Genomic DNA, 20647 nt, shown 5'->3' with positions numbered 1-20647 from the left:
TGGCACAAAACCATTTATTTTAAGGCTAAAATTTCCTTGCACTTATTAAGCTTTTTGTTTTTAATTAGCTTTTGTTGTTTCCTCTCCTGTCTAAAAAGTGAATAGCTCAAAAGAAGCTCTCTGTTACCTTCCAGTGTTCCACAGGGTGGCTCTATGACAGGCTAAGTCATTGAGACCCTGATTTGTGCATTTTATTTTTCTTTAGTTTTTTTGCCCCTCTTCCCATCATGTCTAATGAGGTAGGTTTTGCAGTGTTTTATCTTGGGTATTTTGCCACGGAAAAGTAGAAATGTCTTCATGTCAACCATCTTCCTACGTTTTGTAAAGGCTACATTATGTGTCCATGAACCCAACTTAGATCCCTTGCATTAACACTTTCTACTAAGAGTGAAAAAGGGGCCAATATTGAAAGGTATTTAATCAACTAATATGTCAGTACAACATCAGTTCACATCGATGATAGGTATAGTTCTCATAGATATTAATGCATTTGCAGTGAAAGGGTATTTATACCATGTAATCAAACAGGCAATTATTAATCCAACTGTTACATTTTATTGCTAGCTCAAAGATTTCTTCTTAAATAATACAGTTGACAATACTTCATGAAAATAGAGATTATTGAAACTGAGGTTTTTAACAAATGTTTATTTAGAGCCTTAGAGCTTAATTCTCTTAAGCTTTTTTATTTTTATGAATTTAAGTCAACTGTTTTTCCTTTTTTTAAGTTTTGTAATTGATTTTTAAAATAGCAAGATAAAAGGAATTACCTTCTGTAAACTACTTATTTGTTTAAGTGGGCAAATAATTAGTCATTGGTCTGTTTAAAAAATATCTTCCAAATGTTGCTCTAGGAAACAAAGCCTGGATTTAATTTGTGAGAAGTGCACACACAAATACAAAAAACAATGAAATTCTATCTTCTGCATTCTTTTTGCACTTTAAAAAACTGCTGACACTTTGAAACTCACCACTAAAAAGTGTTTTTGATCTATTCAAAATCTGAGACTATGTTAAATAATCTTGATATTATCTCCATGAAATTTTCATAGTCTCTGGTTGTGATAGACCATCTTATTCTGTTCCCTGAAGTCTTGAACAACAAAGATGCTTATAAAATGGATTAAACTAAAAACAGCTTTTCTTGGTGATTAGACTTGGAAGATTTCAGATCTCTGTACCATATTGACATTCTTTTATTGAATTCTCTAAAATATTACAAAACAACCATTTAATAAAGAAAAACCAAATAGATTAGAAGTCACTGCAGTGAGTTAGACTACCACCTTGACAGATCTTAACAATATGTCACAAGAGGGAAGTCTGAATGTATGGTTAAAGGGTGTTGGGGTCTGGGCAAATGTTTCAAGGTGGATAGATGATAGAAATTGGGCAAAATCTTGTGACAAGATAAAATTTGTTTAGGATTGGTGGACAAAGTAAGGTGAGGGTCTTAAGGGAAGATTTGATGGATAAACTAGTAGTTGATAAGACATCTCTTTGCCCAAGTAATCAAACTATTGTCTCAGATAAATTAACTTACATGAATATCTTGAAGAAAGTAATATTTATTAGTTTATAGTCTTATCTTTCCTGGGCTAAGTTTTATTGAACAACTAAGTCATGTTGCTACAGGTAGTCTCCGTTCTCACTTTTCATTTTGATATATATTTCTAATTTATTCTTTTCACAAAGACTCAGAGTTGTGGGTCCGCGGGATGCCTTTTAGAGGTAAGCCCATGAGCTTTGGAGATATTAACATACTGCTATTTTTACTGTACCAATCAAAAAGGTTGTAGAAGGGTTGTAGTTGGTAGAAAATCAGAATGAGGGGAAGAGAGAAGCATACTGGTAAATTGCTGGCAATGAACAATCTTGCCTGTATTTGAGGAGGAACAATTTTTTACTGCTGAGAATCATCTTCAGGGTATGACACACCAAAACCATTGACTTTGGCTCTACTTTTTACAAGCTTTCATGCTGAAGTGAGGCCAGGGAACTTACTCAGAAAAGGAGACAACATTTTCCAGCAAGACTTTTAATGCTCTTAGAAGAGGTGTTGATCACAAAGTCTTTATATAAGGAAGGGACATGGTAGTTGATAATATATCTGCTTGGGCAAAGATGATGTTCACATTCATTTGCTCTCAGTTAATAAATCCTTTTGGATGTTCAACAATAATGCATATTAGTTAGTTTTTATTTTTTAATAGCTGGACACTTTGCTTCAGATCTTTTATGTTAGCTAATGATTCTAATAACAGATTTGGTATATTTTGGATAGTAAAATTGATTGTTTGAATTATAAAAGGTAAGTCCTTGTCCAAATTCATAATTATATTTTTAATCACCTTAGTACAATTTCTATTTGTAATTGGTCTGTGACTCTGGTGGTTTGACTTCTATTGCTCATCATTTAGTTTTTCTTCCAGGGAATAGGTGGCTGCGAGTCTGGCCATTCTTCAATATCCAGTAATAAGGCTGAAAGAAAGTCATCTCTATTCTTCCTGCTAAGGTGAGAGATGTGGCTGCTCAGGGGTATTGAATTAGAAGTGATAGTATGAATTACACAAGACAATCAATAGATACTTATTGATAGTATGACCTTGGACAAGACCCATAAGCTCACTTAATCTTAAATTCTTTATCTGTCAATGGAGATAAACACAATGCTTATTTCTTAAGGTTGTTATGAGGATTAAATGGAAAAATATGCACATAAAGCATTGAGCTGAGTACTTGGAATAGTTAACAGTGAATGATTGCTATTATTGTACTTATAAAGATGTATTAAAATATGTCATGTATTCATGATATATATAATAATACATAAGATGGAATAAAATAATTAGTATTTTATCTCTAATTAGATGGATTAGTAGCCTCTTCATTAGAAAACCATGAGAAAAAAAAAAGCCAATACAGGGAAATGATTGGGATATGGTGTTTGTTTATAGTTACTGGCAGTTGAATACCTACAACATATGCATCAGTATTTTTATCTTATACCTTTATTTTTTTCACTGAACACTAATGGCATTCTAAGTATGTTGGCATGTATATTTTCCTCAGTGAAGTGTTAGTTTTCAACCAGAGTCTGAATAAAACCCTAAGTATTCAATAAATACATCAGGGCTTCTTTGAAGAACATTTTGATCATAGTGATAATGCTTGAGTACTATTTGATTGAATCTTACCCAATGAATCTATTCTAATACCCCCCAGATTCAAATGATAAGATATGGAAATCGAGGAGAATAGACCTCCATTAACTTTACCATTAGAAATATAGTCAAGTGGGAAGCCCATGAATCTATGTCTTCTCTCTTTTCTTAAATTTTTTATTGTTATGTTAATCACCATACATTACATCATTAGTTTTTGATATAGTGTTCCATGATTCATTGTTTGTGCATAACACCCAGTGCTCCATGCAGAACGTGCCCTCTTTAATACCCATCACCAGGCTAACCCATCCTCCCATCCCTCTCCCCTCTAGAACCCTCAGTTTCTCAGAGTCCATCATCTCTCATGGTTCGTCTCCCCCCCTGATTTCCCCCCCTTCATTCTTCCCCTCCTGCTATCTTCTTTTCTTTTTTTTCTTAACATATATTGCATTATTTGTTTAAGAGGTACGGATCTGTGATTCAACAGTCTTGCACAATTCACAGTGCTCACCATAGCACATACCCTCCCCAATGTCTATCACCCAGCCACCCCATCCCTCCCACCCCACTCCCCACTCCAGCAACCCTCAGTTTGTTTCCTGAGATTAAGAATTCCTCATATCAGTGAGGTCATATGATACATGTCTTTCTCTGATCGACTTATTTCGCTCAGCATAACACCCTCCAGTTCCATCCACGTCGTTGCAAATGGCAAGAGCTCATTCCTTTTGATGGCTGCATAATATTCCATTGTATATATATACCACATCTTCTTTATCCATTCATCTGTTGATGGACATCTTGGCTTTTTCCACAGTTTGGCTATTGTGGACATTGCTGCTATAAACATCGGGGTGCACGTACCCCTTCGGATCCCTCCATTTGTATCTTTGGGGTAAATACCCAGTAGTGCAATTGCTGGGTAATAGGGTAGCTCTATTTTCAACTTTTTGAGGAACCTCCATACTGTTTTCCAGAGTGGTTGCACCAGCTTGCATTCCCACCGACAGTGTAGGAGGGTTCTCCTTTCTCCGCATCCCCTCCAACATCTGTCGTTTCCTGACTTGTTAATTTTAGCCATTCTGACTGGTGTGAGGTGGTATCTCATTGAGGTTTTGATTTGGATTTCCCCGATGCTGAGCGATGTTGAGCACTTTTTCATGTGTCTGTTGGCCATTTGGATGTCTTCTTTGGAAAAATGTCTGTTCATGTCTTCTGCCCATTTCTTGAGTGGATTCTTTGTTCTTTGGGTGTGGAGTTTGCTAAGTTCTTTACAGATTTTGGATATTAGCCCTTTATCTGATATGTCATTTGCAAATATCTTCTCCCATTCTGTCGGTTGTCTTTTGGTTTTGTTGACTGTTTCTTTTGCTGTGCAAAAGCTTTTTATCTCGATGAAGTCCCAATAGTTCATTTTTGCCCTTGCTTCCCTTGCCTTTGACGATGTTTCTAGGAAGAAGATGCTGCGGCTGAGGTCGAAGAGGTTGCTGCCTGTGTTCTCCTCTAGGATATTGATGGACTCCTGTCTCACACTGAGGTCTGTCAACCATTTTGAGTCTACTTTTGTGTGTGGTGTAAGGAAATGGTCCAGTTTCATTCTTCTACATGTGGCTGTCCAATTTTCCCAACACCATTTGTTGAAGAGACTGTCTTTTTTCCACTGGACATTCTTTCCTGCTTTGTCAAAGATTAGTTGACCATAGAATTGAGCATCCATTTCTGGGCTCTGGATTCTGTTCCATTGATCTATGTGTCTGTTTTTGTGCCAGTACCATACTGTCTTGATGATTACAGCTTTGTAATAGAGCTTGAAGTCCGGAATTGTGATGCCAACAGCTTTGCTTTTCTTTTTCAACATTCCTCTGGCTATTCGGGGTCTTTTCTGGTTCCATACAAATTTTAGGATTATTTGTTCCATTTCTTTGAAAAAAGTGGATGGTATTTTGATAGGGATTGCATCGAATGTGTAGATTGCTCTAGGTAGCATTGACATCTTCACAATATTTGTTCTTCCAATCCATGAGCATGGCACGTGTTTCCATTTCTTTGTGTCTTCCTCAATTTCTTTCATGAGTATTTTATAGTTTTCTGAGTACAGATCCTTTGCCTCTTTGGTTAGATTTATTCCTGGGTATCTTATGGTTTTGGGTGCAATTGTAAATGGGATCAACTCCTTAATTTTTCTTTCTTCTGTCTTGTTGTTGGTGTATAGGAATGCCACTGATTTCTGTGCATTGATTTTATATCCTGCCACTTTACTGAATTCCTGTATGAGTTCTAGCAGTTTTGGGGTGGAGTCTTTGGGGTTTTCCACATAAAGTATCATATCATCTGCAAAGAGTGAGAGTTTGAATTCTTCTTTGCCAATTCAGATGCCTTTTATTTCTTTTTGTTGTCTGATTGGTGTGGCTAGGACTTCTAGGACTATGTTGAATAGCAGTGGTGACAGTGGACATCCCTGCTGTGTTGCTGACCTTAGGGGCGAAGCTCTCAGTTTTTCCCCATTGAGAATGATATTTGCTGTGGGTTTTTCATAGATGGCTTTTATGGTATTGAGGTATGTACCCTCTATCCCTATACTGTGAAGAGTTTTAATCAAGAAAGGATGCTGTACTTTGTCAAATGCTTTTTCTGCATCTATTGAGAGGATCATATGGTTCTTGTTCTTTCTTTTATTAATGTATTGTATCATGTTGATTGATTTGCGGATGTTGAACCAACCTTGCAGCCCAAGGATAAATCCCACTTGGTCGTGGTGAATAATCCTTTTAATGTACTGTTGGATCCTATTGGCTAGTATTTTGGTGAGAATTTTTGCATCCATGTTCATCAAGGATATTGGTCCATAATTCTCCTTTTTGATGGGGTCTTTGTCTGGTTTTGGGATTTTGCATCCATGTTCATCAGGGATATTGGTCTGTAATTCTCCTTTTTGATGGGGTCTTTGTCTGGTTTTGGGATCAAGGTAATGGTGGCCTCATAAAATGAGTTTGGAAGTTTTCCTTCCATTTCTGTTTTTTCAAACAGTTTCAGAAGAATAGGTATTAATTCTTCTTGAAATGTTTGGTAGAATTCCCCTGGGAAGCCGTCTGGCCCTGGGCTCTTGTTTGTTGGGAGATTTTTGATGACTGCTTCAATTTCCTTAGTGGTTATAGGTCTGTTCAGGTTTTCTATTTCTTCCTGGTTCAGTTTTGGTAGTTGATACATCTCTAGGAATGCATCCATTTCTTCCAGACTATCTAATTTGCTGGCATAGAGTTGCTCATAATATGTTCTTATAATTGTTTGTATTTCTTTGGTGTTGCTTGTGATCTCTCCTCTTTCATTCATGATTTTGTTGATTTGGGTCATTTCTCTTTTCTTTTTGATAAGTCTGGCCAGGGGTTTATCAATCTTATTAATTCTTTCAAAGAAGCAGCTCCTAGTTTCTTTGATCTGTTCTACTGTTCTTTTGGTTTCTATTTCATTGATTTCTGCTCTGATCTTTATTATTTCTCTTCTCCTGCTGGGTTTAGGTTTTATTTGTTGTTCTTTCTCCAGCTCCTTTAGGTGTAGGATTAGGTTGTGTATTTGAGACCTTTCTTGTTTCTTGAGAAAGGCTTGTATTGCTATATACTTTCCTCTTAGGACTGCCTTTGCTGCGTCCCAAAGATTTTGAACAGTTGTGTTTTCATTTCATTGGTTTCCATGAATTTTTTTAATTCTTCTTTAATTTCCTGGTTGACCCATTCATTCTTTAGTAGGATGCTCTTTAGCCTCCATGTATTTGAGTTCTTTCCAACTTTCCTCTTGTGATTGAGTTCTAGTTTCAAAGCACTGTGGTCCAAAAATACACAGGGAATGATCCCAATCTTTTGGTACTGGTTGAGACCTGTTTTGTGACCTAGGATGTGATCTATTCTGGAGAATGTTCCATGGGCACTAGAGAAGAATGTGTATTCCGTTGCTTTGGGATGGAATGTTCTGAATATGTCTGTGAAGTCCATTTGGTCCAGTGTGTCATTTAAAGTCTTTATTTCCTTGTTGATCTTTTGCTTAGATGATCTGTCCATTTCAGCGAGGGGGGCGTTAAAGCCCCTACTATTATTGTATTGTTGTCGATGTGTTTCTTTGCTTTTGTTATTAATTGCCTTATATAATTGGCTGCTCCCATGTTAGGGGCATAGATATTTACAATTGTTAGATCTTCTTGTTGGATAGACCCTTTAAGTAGGCTATAGTGTCCTTCCTCATCTCTTATTACAGTCTTTGGTTTAAAATCTAATTTTTCTGATATAAGGATTGCCACCCAGCTTTCTTTTGGTGTCCATTAGCATGGTAAATGGTTTTCCACCCCCTCACTTTCAATCTGGAGGTGTCTTTGGGTCTAAAATGAGTCTCTTGCAGACAGCATATCGATGGGTCTTGTTTTTTAATCCGATGTGATAGCCTGTGTCTTTTCACTGGGGCATTTAGTCCATTTACATTCAGGGTAACTATTGAAAGATAGGAATTTAGTGCCATTGTATTGCCTGTGAGGTGACTGTTACTGTATATTGTCTGTGTTCCTTTCTGGTCTATGTTGCTTTTAGGCTCTCTCTTTGCTTAGAGGACCCTTTTCAATATTTCTTGTAGGGCTGGTTTCGTGTTTGCAAATTCCTTTAGTTTTTGTTTGTCCTGGAAGCTTTTTATCTCTCCTTCTACTTTCAATGACAGCCTAGCTGGATATAGTATTCTTGGCTGTATATTTTTCTCATTTAGTGCTCTGAATATATCCTGCCAGTCCTTTCTGGCCTGCCAGGTCTCTGTGGATAGGTCTGTTGCCAATCTAATGTTTCTACCATTGTAGGTTACATATCTCTTGTCCCGAGCTGCTTTCAGGATTTTCTCTTTGTCTCTGAGACTCGTAAGTTTTACTATTAGATGTCAGGGTGTTGACTTATTTTATTGATTTTGAGAGGGGTTCTTTGTGCTTCCTGGATTTTGAAGCCTGTTTCCTTCCCCAAATTAGGAAAGTTCTCTGCTATAATTTGCTCCAATATGCCTTCTGCCCCTCTCTCTCTTTCTTCTTCTTCTGGGATCCCAATTATTCTAATATTGTTTCACCTTATAGTGTCACTTATCTCTCAAATTCTGCCCTCGTCATCCAGTAGTTGTTTATCTCTCTTTTTCTCAGCTTCTTTATTTTCCATCATTTGGTCTTCTATATCACTGATTTTCTCTTCTGCCTCATCTATCCTAGCAATTAGAGCCTCCATTTTTTTATTGCATCTCATTAATAGCCTTTTTGATTTCGACTTGGTTAGATTTTAGTCTTTTATTTCTCCAGAAAAGGTTTCTCTAATATCTTCCATGCTTTTTTCAAGCCCATCTAGTGTCTTTATAATCATCACTCTGAACTCTAGTTCTGGCATCTTACTAATGTCCATTTTGATTAGGTCCCTGGCAGTCGGTACTGCCTCTTGTTTTTTTTTTTTTTTTTGAGGTGATTTTTTTGTCTTGTCATTTTGTCCAGAGAATAGATGAATGAGAGAACAAAATGCTAACAGGGTAACAATGACCCCAGAAAAATATACACTAAACAAATCAGAAGAGACCTGAAACTGGGGGAAAAGAAAGGGAAAGAAAGAAAAATGAAAAGAAAAAGAAAAAGATATTAAAAAAACAAAGAATATGATTAAATATGAACAGGCTGGTGAATAGATCAGTGCCACACACTAGATTTTGGGCGTATTTTGGTCTGTTAGAAGAAACTGCCTCCCAAAATTTTAAAGAAAGAAAAGCTTATATATGTACAAAAATAAGTGTAAATATGATGAAGGGATGGAATATGACTGTAAAGATGAAAATTATAAAAGATTTTATAAAAGGAATTGATAAGATAAGAATTTGGTTGAAAAAAGAAAGAAGAGAAATTAAAAAAAAAAAAGGGAGAGAATGTGATCAGGCAGGAGACTAGAACAAAGCCATACACTAGAGATTTAGGGTATATTTTGGTCTGTTAGAAGAAACTGTATCCCAAAATTTTAAAGAGAGAACAACTTATATATATATACCAAAAATAAGGTTAACTACTATGAAGGGATAGAATATGACTCTAAAAATGAAAAATAAAAAAGATTTTTAAAAAAGGGATTGATAAGACGTTGGTTGAAAAAGGGAAAAAGAAAAATTTAAAAAAAAAGAAAAAGAAAAAAAGAAAATTAAAAAAATTAACTATGAAAGACTAAAGAATCATGGGGAAAAAAGCTATGACTTCTATGTGCAGTATTCCCCTAGCGCTGGAGTTCTGCTGTCCTCATTGATTGGTAAACTTGGTCTTGGCTGGCTGTTCTCACTGATCTTCTGGGGGAGGGGCCTGTTGCCGTGGTTCCCAAATGTCTTTGCCGGAGGCGGAATTGCCCCGCCCTTGCCCGGTAGGGGCTAAGTAATCTGCTCAGGTTTGCTATCGGGAGCTTTTGTTCCCAGCAAGCTTTCCGTGCAGCTTTGGAGGCGGAGAGTGAAAATGGCGGCCTCCCAATCCACCCTGGAGGAGCCGAGAACTCGGGGCCCCGCTCCTCAGTGAGCCCCCAGAGAAAAGCAGTCAGTCACTCCCGTCTCCCCCATCTCCGGCCGCACTCCATGCTCACCTGGCCTGTGACCGAGCATTTCTATCTCCGGCACCCGACCCCGTGTGGAGTCTCCAAACCCAGCAGATCCCTGCGGTGCGCTCCCATGCCACTCCTCCTGGGGGAGGAAGGGGAGTCTCCCCGGATCTGCTGCTTCTTGGGTCCCTGCTGGAGGAGCAGTGGCCCGACTGTGCTGCAGATCACGGTCTATGACAACCCCGAGCTGAGAGCCCGCGCCTCGGCTCCGTCTCTGCAGTGGCTTCCCCGCTCGATACCTGGGAGCTCTGTTGCACTCAGGCACCCCCGGTCTTTCTGTGACCCCGAGGGGCCTGAGACCACACTGTCCCACGAGGGTTCCACCCCCCACTTAGCCACCAGAGTGATGTCCCTCAGCGAAGCAGACTTCTAAAAGTTCCGATTTTGTACTTCATGGCTCTATCACTTGCCAGAAGCGGCTGACAGAGGCCCCTCCCCCACCGTCTATCCTCCTGAATATTACCTGGGATTCACTTCTCTGCACGTCCTACCTTCCAGAAAGTGGTCGCTTTTCTGTTCAGAGAGTTGTTGCTATTCTTTTCTTCGATCTCCTGTTGAGTTCGTAGGTGTTCAGAATGGTTTGATCCCTATCCAGCTGAATTCCTGAGACCAGACGAAAGTAGGTCTAGCTGACTTTTTCCCCTAGCAGCCACTCTTCTTCAAATGCTGTTTTATCTTAGCAGTGTTGACCAAAACTCAGAGCGCTTCACCAGAATCATAAATCACTCCAGGGCTGTGGTTATGGGGGCGGCTGAAATGCTCCAGCTCCATCACAGACATGCCATGAGAAGCAGGGCCTGGCCGATACATCGCAATATGCAGTTGAAATGCAAATATAGCCCGATGAGACTGAGGCCTTGTCCTCACCACAGAGAGGGGGCTTCCTGGGCTTCCTGAGGCACCTGTGATACTTTCCACCAAGAAGCATTGGTTAAATGGCATTTGTTGGTGACAAGCACTAGCAGGACTGCAGCTTGAGTATTGCTGCTGACATTTGGAGTGAGGTCAGACTTGTGTCTTCAAATATGCCCTTACAGACACGAGTTTCCAAATACATTGCTGAGAGATTTTTACACAGAAGAAATTCCATTGGTGGAAGCATTGGCTTATTCTCGAAAGAAGATAAATCTTTTGTTAGAAGTGTCTACAAACATAGGAAAATTTAGTCAAGAAGAAAAAATACAATTCAAAAATCTGTCCCAGAACTAAAACAACCATTTTTTAATGATCTGAATTACATCTTCTACCTCATCTCCTTCCCCTTGAACTAATCTAGTACTTTCTGTCCCTGTTGGAAGTGTATAATTCAAACTCATCAGTTTATGTATGTCTTATGAAAGCAATAAAGAAAATAAAAATTTCAACCCACCCAACAAAACACTGTACAAGGCAAAACACGTTTAAATTTATGTTTTGTTCTGATAAAGTGTTAATGATTGTAGTAACACAAATTAGCTGAAATCAAGAGGATCTCAGATTGTAAAAGTGAATTCATTCTCTTACAGTTAAAGAATGTTCAAAACAGTGAAGACACACAAAATAGGATGTTATAATTTGCATATTCTTGGGGTGGATCGGGATTGCTGACTTTATTCATCCATGAAAATAAGCACTGGTCCATCTACCTACAGCTGTGGAGGAACAGGTAAGCATGATGAAACAGGAGTGAGGATACCAACCCCTCGCAGAGATCCAACCCCTTCGAAGTGAGGAAATCTGAAGAAAAAAGAAAGAGATCTCTTTTCAGTTTGTTGGGAACACAGATTGGGTTTGGACCAAGTTTCTTTCTGTATCACCCAGTGAGCCTCACTCACCAGACTCCCATGCCCACACTTGACCACTTGCATTGATTTCTGTCTAGCAAGAGTGGCCCCAGAGACAGCCAAATGCCAGCAGAATCACTAGCATAGACCCCATGTAGGACATTAACCTAAGCCAGCCTTACTGGATTTGTAGAGGCTCTGGTCCCCCTAAGCCTGCCTGGATAGGCCTGGTAATACAACCTGGAAGTGAAAGGGAGTTATTCCCATGAGGGGTGAACTCAGACCAATGTACAACAGAAGATGAAGAAAATCCAGCAGATACATTACTCACCCTTGTTCCTCTATGGGCAGTTCTGATACACAGTAGGTCTATACAACTTTTCTAAAGATGTTCTGCAAAGTGAGCAAACCGTTGTGTTTTTTTACAAAGCTATAGCCAGATCAGTAATGCACCCACTGTCCTTCACTCTGGTTTCCCTGGGACTGAACCCCCAGTAACACATTAGTTTGTAAGTTTTTGCCTCCGGTGTCATTTTCTGAGGAGTCCATGTTAAGACAGAGTGATAATAGTCAGATCTACTCTCAAAAGTAGTTTATTAGGCAGGGGTGACAGGGCTTTAGTGCTAGGCATTTGTAGTTTAAAATGTGCAGAAATGGGCATGGTAGGATCCAGGGATGGTCACGGGTCTAAGTCATAGCCAGGATGAAGTAGAGAAAACCAGTCCCTCCTATGGAAATGTAAGTGGAAATGAGAATCATATGTTTCCGTGTCCAACTAAGATGAGAGATCAGAGAGAGAAAGGGCAAGGTTCTGTGAGGTTGTACTCCACCTAACTTCTCAAATCACTCTGAGGTTCTCTGAACAGGGGCATTTCATTAGAAATAAGAACAGACTGGGTTTTCAGTATAAATCAGTAGAAGGGAAGAGGATAATAGAACAAATGTGGAAAAAAAATTTCCTTCCAAATCTTTATGTCAGGGCACACTGACAATGGGTCCCCCCTCCCAAGGTTTCAGGAAGAGTCCAGGCTTCAGCAGACCTGAAAGTTTAGGAGAACCTACCTGGGGATAAGGAAATGTCCCCAAGATTTCAGCCTCATCCACTACAGCAAAATTTACCAGACCTTATTTGGCCCAAGTTCAACAGTAAAGTGCATTACAAAGAACATGTGAGTGGTCATCCAAAGTTATGATTTCAATGTTAGGTCGGCTCCCTACTAGTTCTGTGATGTTCGTCACTTGACTTCAACATTCTGAGTCTCGGTGTCTTCCGTGGACTCCAGATAACACCTGCCTCACAAGATCATTAGCAGAATCAGTGAGATAATGTGAGAGATTTTTTTTAATTGCTACCTCAGTTAGAATGTTTTTGACTACAAGGTACAAAATATCTAACTAAATGTGGCGAATATTATGAGTGTATTTATTATCTCTCATGACCAGAGGCCCAGAAATAATTGCCAGCATTGGTGAATTCAGAACTAAACAATATTATCCTTCTACTTCAGCTTTCTCTAGTTCCGCTGGATTCCCCACGAGTTAGGGATAGTTAGAAACATCGTGTCCTCACACAACTGTATTGAAAACTAGGAGGGAAGGGCCTCTTCTCCTGTGTTTCCCTCTTTATACTAGGAAGAAAAATCTCCCTAAAACTCCCAACAGACTTCCCTTCATATCTCATTGGTCAGAACTGGCTCCCACCTCCCACTCCAAGCCAATCATAAGTGAGGAGGTAGAAGGGTCCAAATTGGTTTAAAATAATCACTATTCATCCCTTGGGCTGGGGTAAGACCTCCCCTTTCTTCCTAGAGTCCTTGCTACCAGATAGGTGAATGGAATTAGGGTTTTGTTGGCACAAAAGTGGGGAATGGCTGTTGACTAGGAAACCAAAAGTGGGACTGTCAGAATTTAAAAGTGTTAAACAGATAGTGCTTTTAAAATACACTTTATATCTTGTGAGCATATCTTGATGAGCACTGGGTAATAGATGGAATTATTGAATCACTGTATTGTATACTTGAAACTAATATAACACTCTATGTTAACTACACTGGAATTTAAATGAATGAATGAAAAATAAATAAATAAATAAATAAATAAATAAATAAATAAATAATAAACCTTATGACCAAAAAAAGGAACAAGTTCCTGTCCTTCAGGATCTTAAAATCCAACCTAAAGAAACAAGCTTTATTGAAAGAGGGAGAATTTATTCTGAAAATCTGTTTACCCTGTGAATTTGGATTCCCACTGTTTTCAAAGCAATGATCAGGACAACAGATGTATAAAGTGTTTACCTAATCAATTGCTTCTGCAAAAATATAAACAGGAGCGAGTGAGCAAAATAGGAGTCTTCCCTGTTAAAAATAAATTCTGGTTTGTAAAACTCAGAGTTAAAATACCATCCCTGATTGTTACAGATCTAAGATTACAGATCTAAGAAAAAGTCCATTTCTTCACTTTATCTGTGACTGGGTTCTGAAGTGCATGAAAGTTTATGTTATCCAGCTCCTGTGGGGGACCCTCATCTGCCAGCCCTCCAAACATGTCTGCATGGGAGATGGGATACCTAGCAGTAGGGAGTAATTTCATCTTTCACTTGATGGGACTGTCGACAGAAATGGTACAGGGTTTCAAAGAATTAAGAGCAGAGAGAAGGGTTTAGGAATTGATAAGCAAACTGTTTATCTGTGCTGTAAAGAAAAGACAACTTTCCTGGACAATTTTCTCCCATCTTCTTCCTGGCTTTATCCCACTTTCCATTGCCTCTGTGTTTGAAAATTCTATCTTGCTATGAGTTTTTACTGAAACCAGTATGTTTATCATATTCAATGGCAGACTCGGTTGTTTGCAATTCAAGGTCATACCATTTTTTTTCCTCAGACAAATTCAACCGGCAGCTTCTGAAGATTCCTTTTCACAAACTGTGACACCAAAGTTCTAGTGGCAAGAAGCAAACTCAGCAATTCTGCAAGCAAGATCAAGCATTGCCAACTGATCTTTTCTTTTCCTTAGAGAAAAAAACCGGAAAGGATAGAATAAAAAACGTGGACAAGGGAACATGCTCACATATTGTAACAGAGAGATGGGCTTCAGAGTTTTCTCTGATGCTAAACGCTTGGTTGACGCTATAGCAGACCCTGCAGAGCTATCACCTGCCACAGTGTCAGATCTCTGGGCACTGGGGACAGACTTGATTAGCATGACTAACTTTCATAGTCTCAAAGCTTCAGACATCAGCAACAGAGAGGAGCCAAGCAGACACTGGATAAATAATAAATAATGAGAAACATGTTGCAACATTCACTTTCAAATTGTATTTTCAATTTTTTCTTACATCCACAAATTTCTAGTAAAATGAAGTTAAGCTGTTTCATTAAATTATCTAGATGTCATTTAAGAAAAAAAAGGAAAACAACTTTAGTATAATTTCAAATGTCTCCTTCACGTCAGACACAACAATGCTGAAGTATTTCTTGTATAAAAATTTCCACTTGTTCTCAATGTCTAGTCAACCTATGGAGCCATTTCTTTCCTTCCCGTTATGGTCAAACTTCTCAAAAGAGATTGTACATTCTTCCATATTATGTTCACTCCTTTCTCATAATAATCTTTCTGCCCCTATCAGTTTGTTTTAACTGTTTCTCAAAGTCCATTGGCCTCTTTTCAAACAATCTCGTCAAAGTTTTTGATATATGTTACTTTTGTTCCATTCATCCGTGTTGATGGGTTCCGAAGACATCATGTTCACCTGAAAATCCTGCTAAACTTAATCATATCATCATTTTCTCCCAAATGCAAGCATTCGCCAGAAGGTTCCTAGGACCTCGGGCTTCTTCTCTCTCAGACTGTCTCATCCACTCCTGTGGCTGCAAATACTCACCACTTCTGTTTCTATATCTTAAATTTTACTCCTCATCTAAGCAGCAGACCCACTGGTCAACTGCTAAGTTGAATCATCATCGTGGAACTTCAACAAACTCCCTTTGTCCAAACCTGTTCCTTCTCCTTCTAGTCAGCTTCCACCCAACCAGGGTTAAAACACAAGAGTTATCTTTAGCTCTTCTTTTGAATTTCTAACATCCAATCATTCACTCAGTTTTCTCACCTCTGTGTCTGCAGTGATTCCTCATCTAAATTTTGTTTTTACTACCACACTCAGGCCAACGTCCCATTATCTCTGTTCTAGACCCCTCGAACATTCACCCTGCCTTTCCACATCCTTCCACTCATCCTTTCCCTGTCAGTGATTTTCTCAATGCACAATTCTGACCATGTCACTCCTGACTCAAAAGCCATCTACGCTTATTCTGTTTTCTACACAATAAAGATCAATGTCTAGTTTAGCATTTGCAGACCTTCATAGTTAGTGTTAGCGGGCTTTAACCTTACAAATTCTTGTGTAGAATGACTGTTCTAGAAACCTAAGGGATTCAACACAGAGAAGGGGGAAACAAAGCAAAAACAGAATAAAACAGAAATAAAACAGAAAGGATATTGTTTTTATTTGCCTTTTTTTTTTTTCAGCTGGATGGTGAAACAAATTTTTAACAATGGTTACATTGCCATCTGCTGGAATTATTAGAGTACATTTGAAGCAATTTTTTTTCCAAGTATGAAAGCCTTGACTTCAGTTTTCAAACATTATCTCTAAATACGGCTTTTAATGTCTAATTTGAGTTTCATATAAATTAGCTTTTTTTTTTCTTTTTTTTTTAGAATGGGGGGCAAGAAGAGCAGGGGGAGAGGGAGAGAGAGAATGTTAAGCAGGTTCCATGCCCAGTGCGGAGTCAGATATAGGCCTCAATCTCACAACCCTGAGATCATGACCTGAGCCAAAATCAAGAGTCAGACATTTGACCAACTGAGCCACCCAGGCACCCCAAGAATTAGCTTCTATTTAAAGCACACAAAATTACAATTAAATTAGCATGACCTTTACGTATATCAGACTATGAGCATTTACCCTTTATTACTGAGAGTATCCTAGTGAGCCCAAGAGTGAAATTGATTGTCTTTATGGAGAAATAAAGCATCTTATCTAATATCAGGTGACTTCCAGAAATTCATATTTTCTGATTCTACGTCAGAATTCACATTTATCACAATCTTTGAGACTCAGAACTGGAATTTCCTTTTCCAGTGAAGTATTCCCAAGCCTACTCTTATTGCCCCTGATTTGATGTATCTTATTATTGGCATATAATAACAATATAATCCCATTATTTGGGAGACTAAACATATTGCATTGTATTGGCATGAAACATTGCCTGGGTTTGTCTCTCCATACTCAGTAGTGATTAAGAATCTGGTCTCTAAAGTCAAACTGCATGTTTCAAAATGTGAATTTGCCACTTACTAGCTACTAATTAATATTTTCATAATCAGCTTCCTCCTCTGTCAAGTAGAGATGACAATATTTCCTTCACAGGGTTGTTAGGAAGATTAAATTAGCAAAAACTCTAAAATCATGCAAAGCAGGACCTGCTATATGTTAAGCACCTAACAATTATTAGCTAGTATCAATCAGGTTGTTAGAGATATGAATTATTGTCACGTAATAACTCCAACAGGTAGCAGTGAATCCCACCTATAGCAGGTTTACAATGAGTATTATTAAATAACAAATTTTTATTAGCTATTTAAAAATGATTTCAATTTTTTGAAGTATAATTTACATACAGTAAAATTCATCAATTCTGACAGGACAATTTGATGAGTTTTGACAAGTGGAGTTCACTCAGGTTCTTAAATCTGTAGGTTTATCTTTTTATTATATTGAGGAAGTTTTCAGTCATTATTTTTCAAGTTTTTTCCACAGCCATACATTTTCCTTCCCTTCTGTAACCCCAATTACATGAACATTAGACCTTCATGTAGTGTGGTTATTCCCTGAGGTTCTTTTTTCTTTTTTTAAATTTTTTTTCTCTCTATTATTAAGGTTGAATAATTTCTTTATATTTCTCTCTATTCAAGTTTATGGTTCTTCTGTCATCTATTCTACTGTTGAGTCTACTCAGTGAGTTTTCCTTTTTAATTTTGGACACTGTATCCTACATCTAAAATTTCCATTTGGTTCTTCTTCATGTTTTCTATTTCTTTCTTGATACTTTCAATTTTAATATTTGTTTCAAGAATGTTCACAATTGCTCATTCAAGCATTTTCTATAATAGGTACTTTAAAGTCTTTGTCAGATAATTCCAAGCAGGGGAAGGAAAGAAGCTTTAATTCAGAATGGAATTCAGAAGTTTAACTCTTCCATGGATTGATATTTTAATTACTGAATGAAACTATTCTGGTAAAAAAAAAAAGTGACTAGAGAATGTTATTATCTGAGAATGACCAGTATGAAGCCTGTCTTAGATTTTATTTAGAGGTAGGAGTGTTTTCTTATGAATTATCAGAAATCTCTAAGAATTAATAATCACTATACGTGATTCATTACTTATTTCTTTCTCAACTTAAAATCAATACTCTGGTCCAATTTTGGTTGAAATTTTTATAGTAACACTTCCAGAGGTGATACAGGGACAGTTTACTTGTTCTTATATTTCTAAAAATGTTGCACACCCCGCCCCCACCTCAAGTCATAAATAGGATCTTGAAAACAAGATTCTATGATCACAGCACTTTTCACTCCAAAGTCCATAGTGTTGTTTCACTGTCTTCTGTCTTAGTGTGTTGCAAAGAAGACCAATAGTGTTATCAATCACTTTGTAACCCTGTTTCTATGTCTGAAAGCTAAATAAGGAGTGCTCCTAATCCCACAAGTTTATTCATTTGTCCAGGACATGGCCAAGAGTGTTTCTTTTTTCAATAAAATCTTCCAGCACTCAGATGGTCTTTATTATCTAAAAACTGAAGTCTTCATCCAACTCAAGGGGATTTCTTCCATTAATTCTTTGGTTTCTGTTATTCCTCTTTTCCTTTCTCTCCTACTGAAAGTCTTATTATTTGGAATAATTTATTTCATTGGTTTATCCTACCTGCCTCTTTTTGTTCCTAGTTTCCATTTCTTTTCTTTTCTTTTTCTGTATCTTGATGTGCTTCTTTAAGCTAACATTTTGGGTCATTGCCAACTCAATAACCAGCAGTGTTTATAGTGGTGTTCACAATCTTTCTTTTTAATTATATACACATTTTTTGCTTCAAATTTATTTTATTATTTTTTTCCTTTTTTTTATTATGTTATGTTAGTCACCATACAGTACATCATTAGTTTTTGATGTAGTGTTCCATGATTCATTGTTTGCGTATAACACCCAGTGCTCCGTGCAGAACGTGCCCTCTTTAATACCCATCACCGGACTATTATTTTTATCTTTTAAGTTGTCCCCACTTATACCACTGAGTCCAGAATCCAACTTGATGAAGTTCACCTATCCTAATTTTTCAGAGGAATGGCTCTCTGTCTATCAACACTTATTAAAAGTACAGTAGTACCTCAACACTGACGCAAGATGAAATAAGCTATGTGAACTGTTAGAATCAGAAGAAAATGAGTATTTTACTGAAATGCAGTCAAAAGAAGAAACAATTGAGGAGGAAAAAGAAAAAAAATAGAATGAGAGGGACACCAGATTACTGAAGGAGAAGAAAGAAAAATAAAGGTAGAATTTTGTGGCTGAAAAGCAGGACAGCTCTTCAGGGAGCACAGGGAAGAGCTCCATGCAGAGTGCTCTGTGTCCCTCACAAGGCGTGAGGGGCAGAAAGCACAGGCCAGTTTCATGAGGAACTGAAGAGGCAGAGATTGTGAAGGAACAGATGCTCTTAGAACTCTGGGAAGAAGATCGATGGGCCAAGGAGAAATGAGAAGCTCAAGAAACAAGGAGACAGAAATTGCTGGAGAACACACCCGGGGCTGGAAGCCCAGGTCACCAACATCAAGGTACAAAGGCAGGCGGTGCAGTAGCTGAGGGAAGAGGAGGTGCACCTTGTGGTAAATGGACAGTACAAGGCTAAACTTGAGCATAAACAGAATAATCTAAAGAAACAGTAGATAAAGCAGGAAATTAGGACCCTTTGCAAAAAAGCCCTCCAAGAGAAGGTAGAACAGATTCAGCAGGAATATAGAACAGAGCAGGACTTGAACACGAAGCTCATGCAAAGAGCCCTTCAAGGCTTAGAGGAAGAGGGTGATTAAAGAAAAGAAGAAGCACAAAAGAGAAGATATGAGAAGAAAACAGAAGATATCTCATGAGTAATGGCACAGCAACACGAGGAGGAGAAAACTCAGGAGAAAAAGTTGGACCAAATAATAGAGGAAGAGAAGGAAAGAAGTTGGCTGAGAAAGACAGGGAGCTGAGACCTGAGAAGAAAGCAAAGAGCCAACTTGTAAATGAGGTCATGTGTATAAGAAAAGTTCAAGTTCAAGAAAGGTTGCAAAGAAAGGCAAAAGAACAGGAAGAATGTGCTATGGAGTAGGATCATATAAATGAAGGTCTTAAAGAGCTTAACAGCGAACAGGAGAATTTTGCAAGATGCTGAGGTTTGGCTCAGGAGTACAGCAGACATCTGCAGACGCACACGTCGTGCTAGCAGCTGGCCCAGGAAGCAGAGGAGGAAAGAGAATGCCAAGAGTTCGAAGCAGAGGTAGCAGTAAAAGAAGGTTTGCCAGGAGAAGATCCAGATCTAGACCACCCATCAAGTGTTGTCTGGAAACATGCGTCCCATGCAGAGAGGATGCCCTAATAACCTTCCAGCAGAGTCTCATACACATCAATATAGTTTTTTCAGTCTTTAAATAGTTTTTACTACAGTATGCTTCTATGTTCCTTTAGAAAAGAAACAAAGTACAGTATTCCAATAGCCTCTTCAAGTTTATGACCACCCTTGCAGACCCACAGCCAGCATGTTATTAGGAGGAAGATTCTTTAGAACCGGCCCATCTATTGCTTAGCAGACAGAGGAAGAAAATATGCTTTCCTACTCCTGGAGGCTGGTGTCACCAGGCCAACAAACTGTGATCCTGGAATGAATGGATGGGGAGAGAAGCTACTAGGTTCCTGGGCTTTTCCCTGATCTCGAGGCGAAGACAGTCAGCACCTGAGGGGAACAGTCTGGCTCAGCAAATCAGGCCTCCTCTGAACAACT

The 20647-nt window shown here is 38.4% G+C and overlaps 1 pseudogene; it reads left to right on the top strand.

Moving 5' to 3' along the window:
• The first annotated feature begins 18922 nt into the window (after positions 1-18922).
• Positions 18923-20297, top strand: LOC118547539 (cilia- and flagella-associated protein 53 pseudogene; annotated as a pseudogene).
• Positions 20298-20647: the final 350 nt, after the last annotated feature.

This window comes from Halichoerus grypus, chromosome 2, assembly GCF_964656455.1.
Source record: "Halichoerus grypus chromosome 2, mHalGry1.hap1.1, whole genome shotgun sequence".
Classification (NCBI taxonomy): domain Eukaryota; kingdom Metazoa; phylum Chordata; class Mammalia; order Carnivora; family Phocidae; genus Halichoerus; species Halichoerus grypus.
This window is presented reverse-complemented; position numbering and strand designations above follow the sequence as displayed.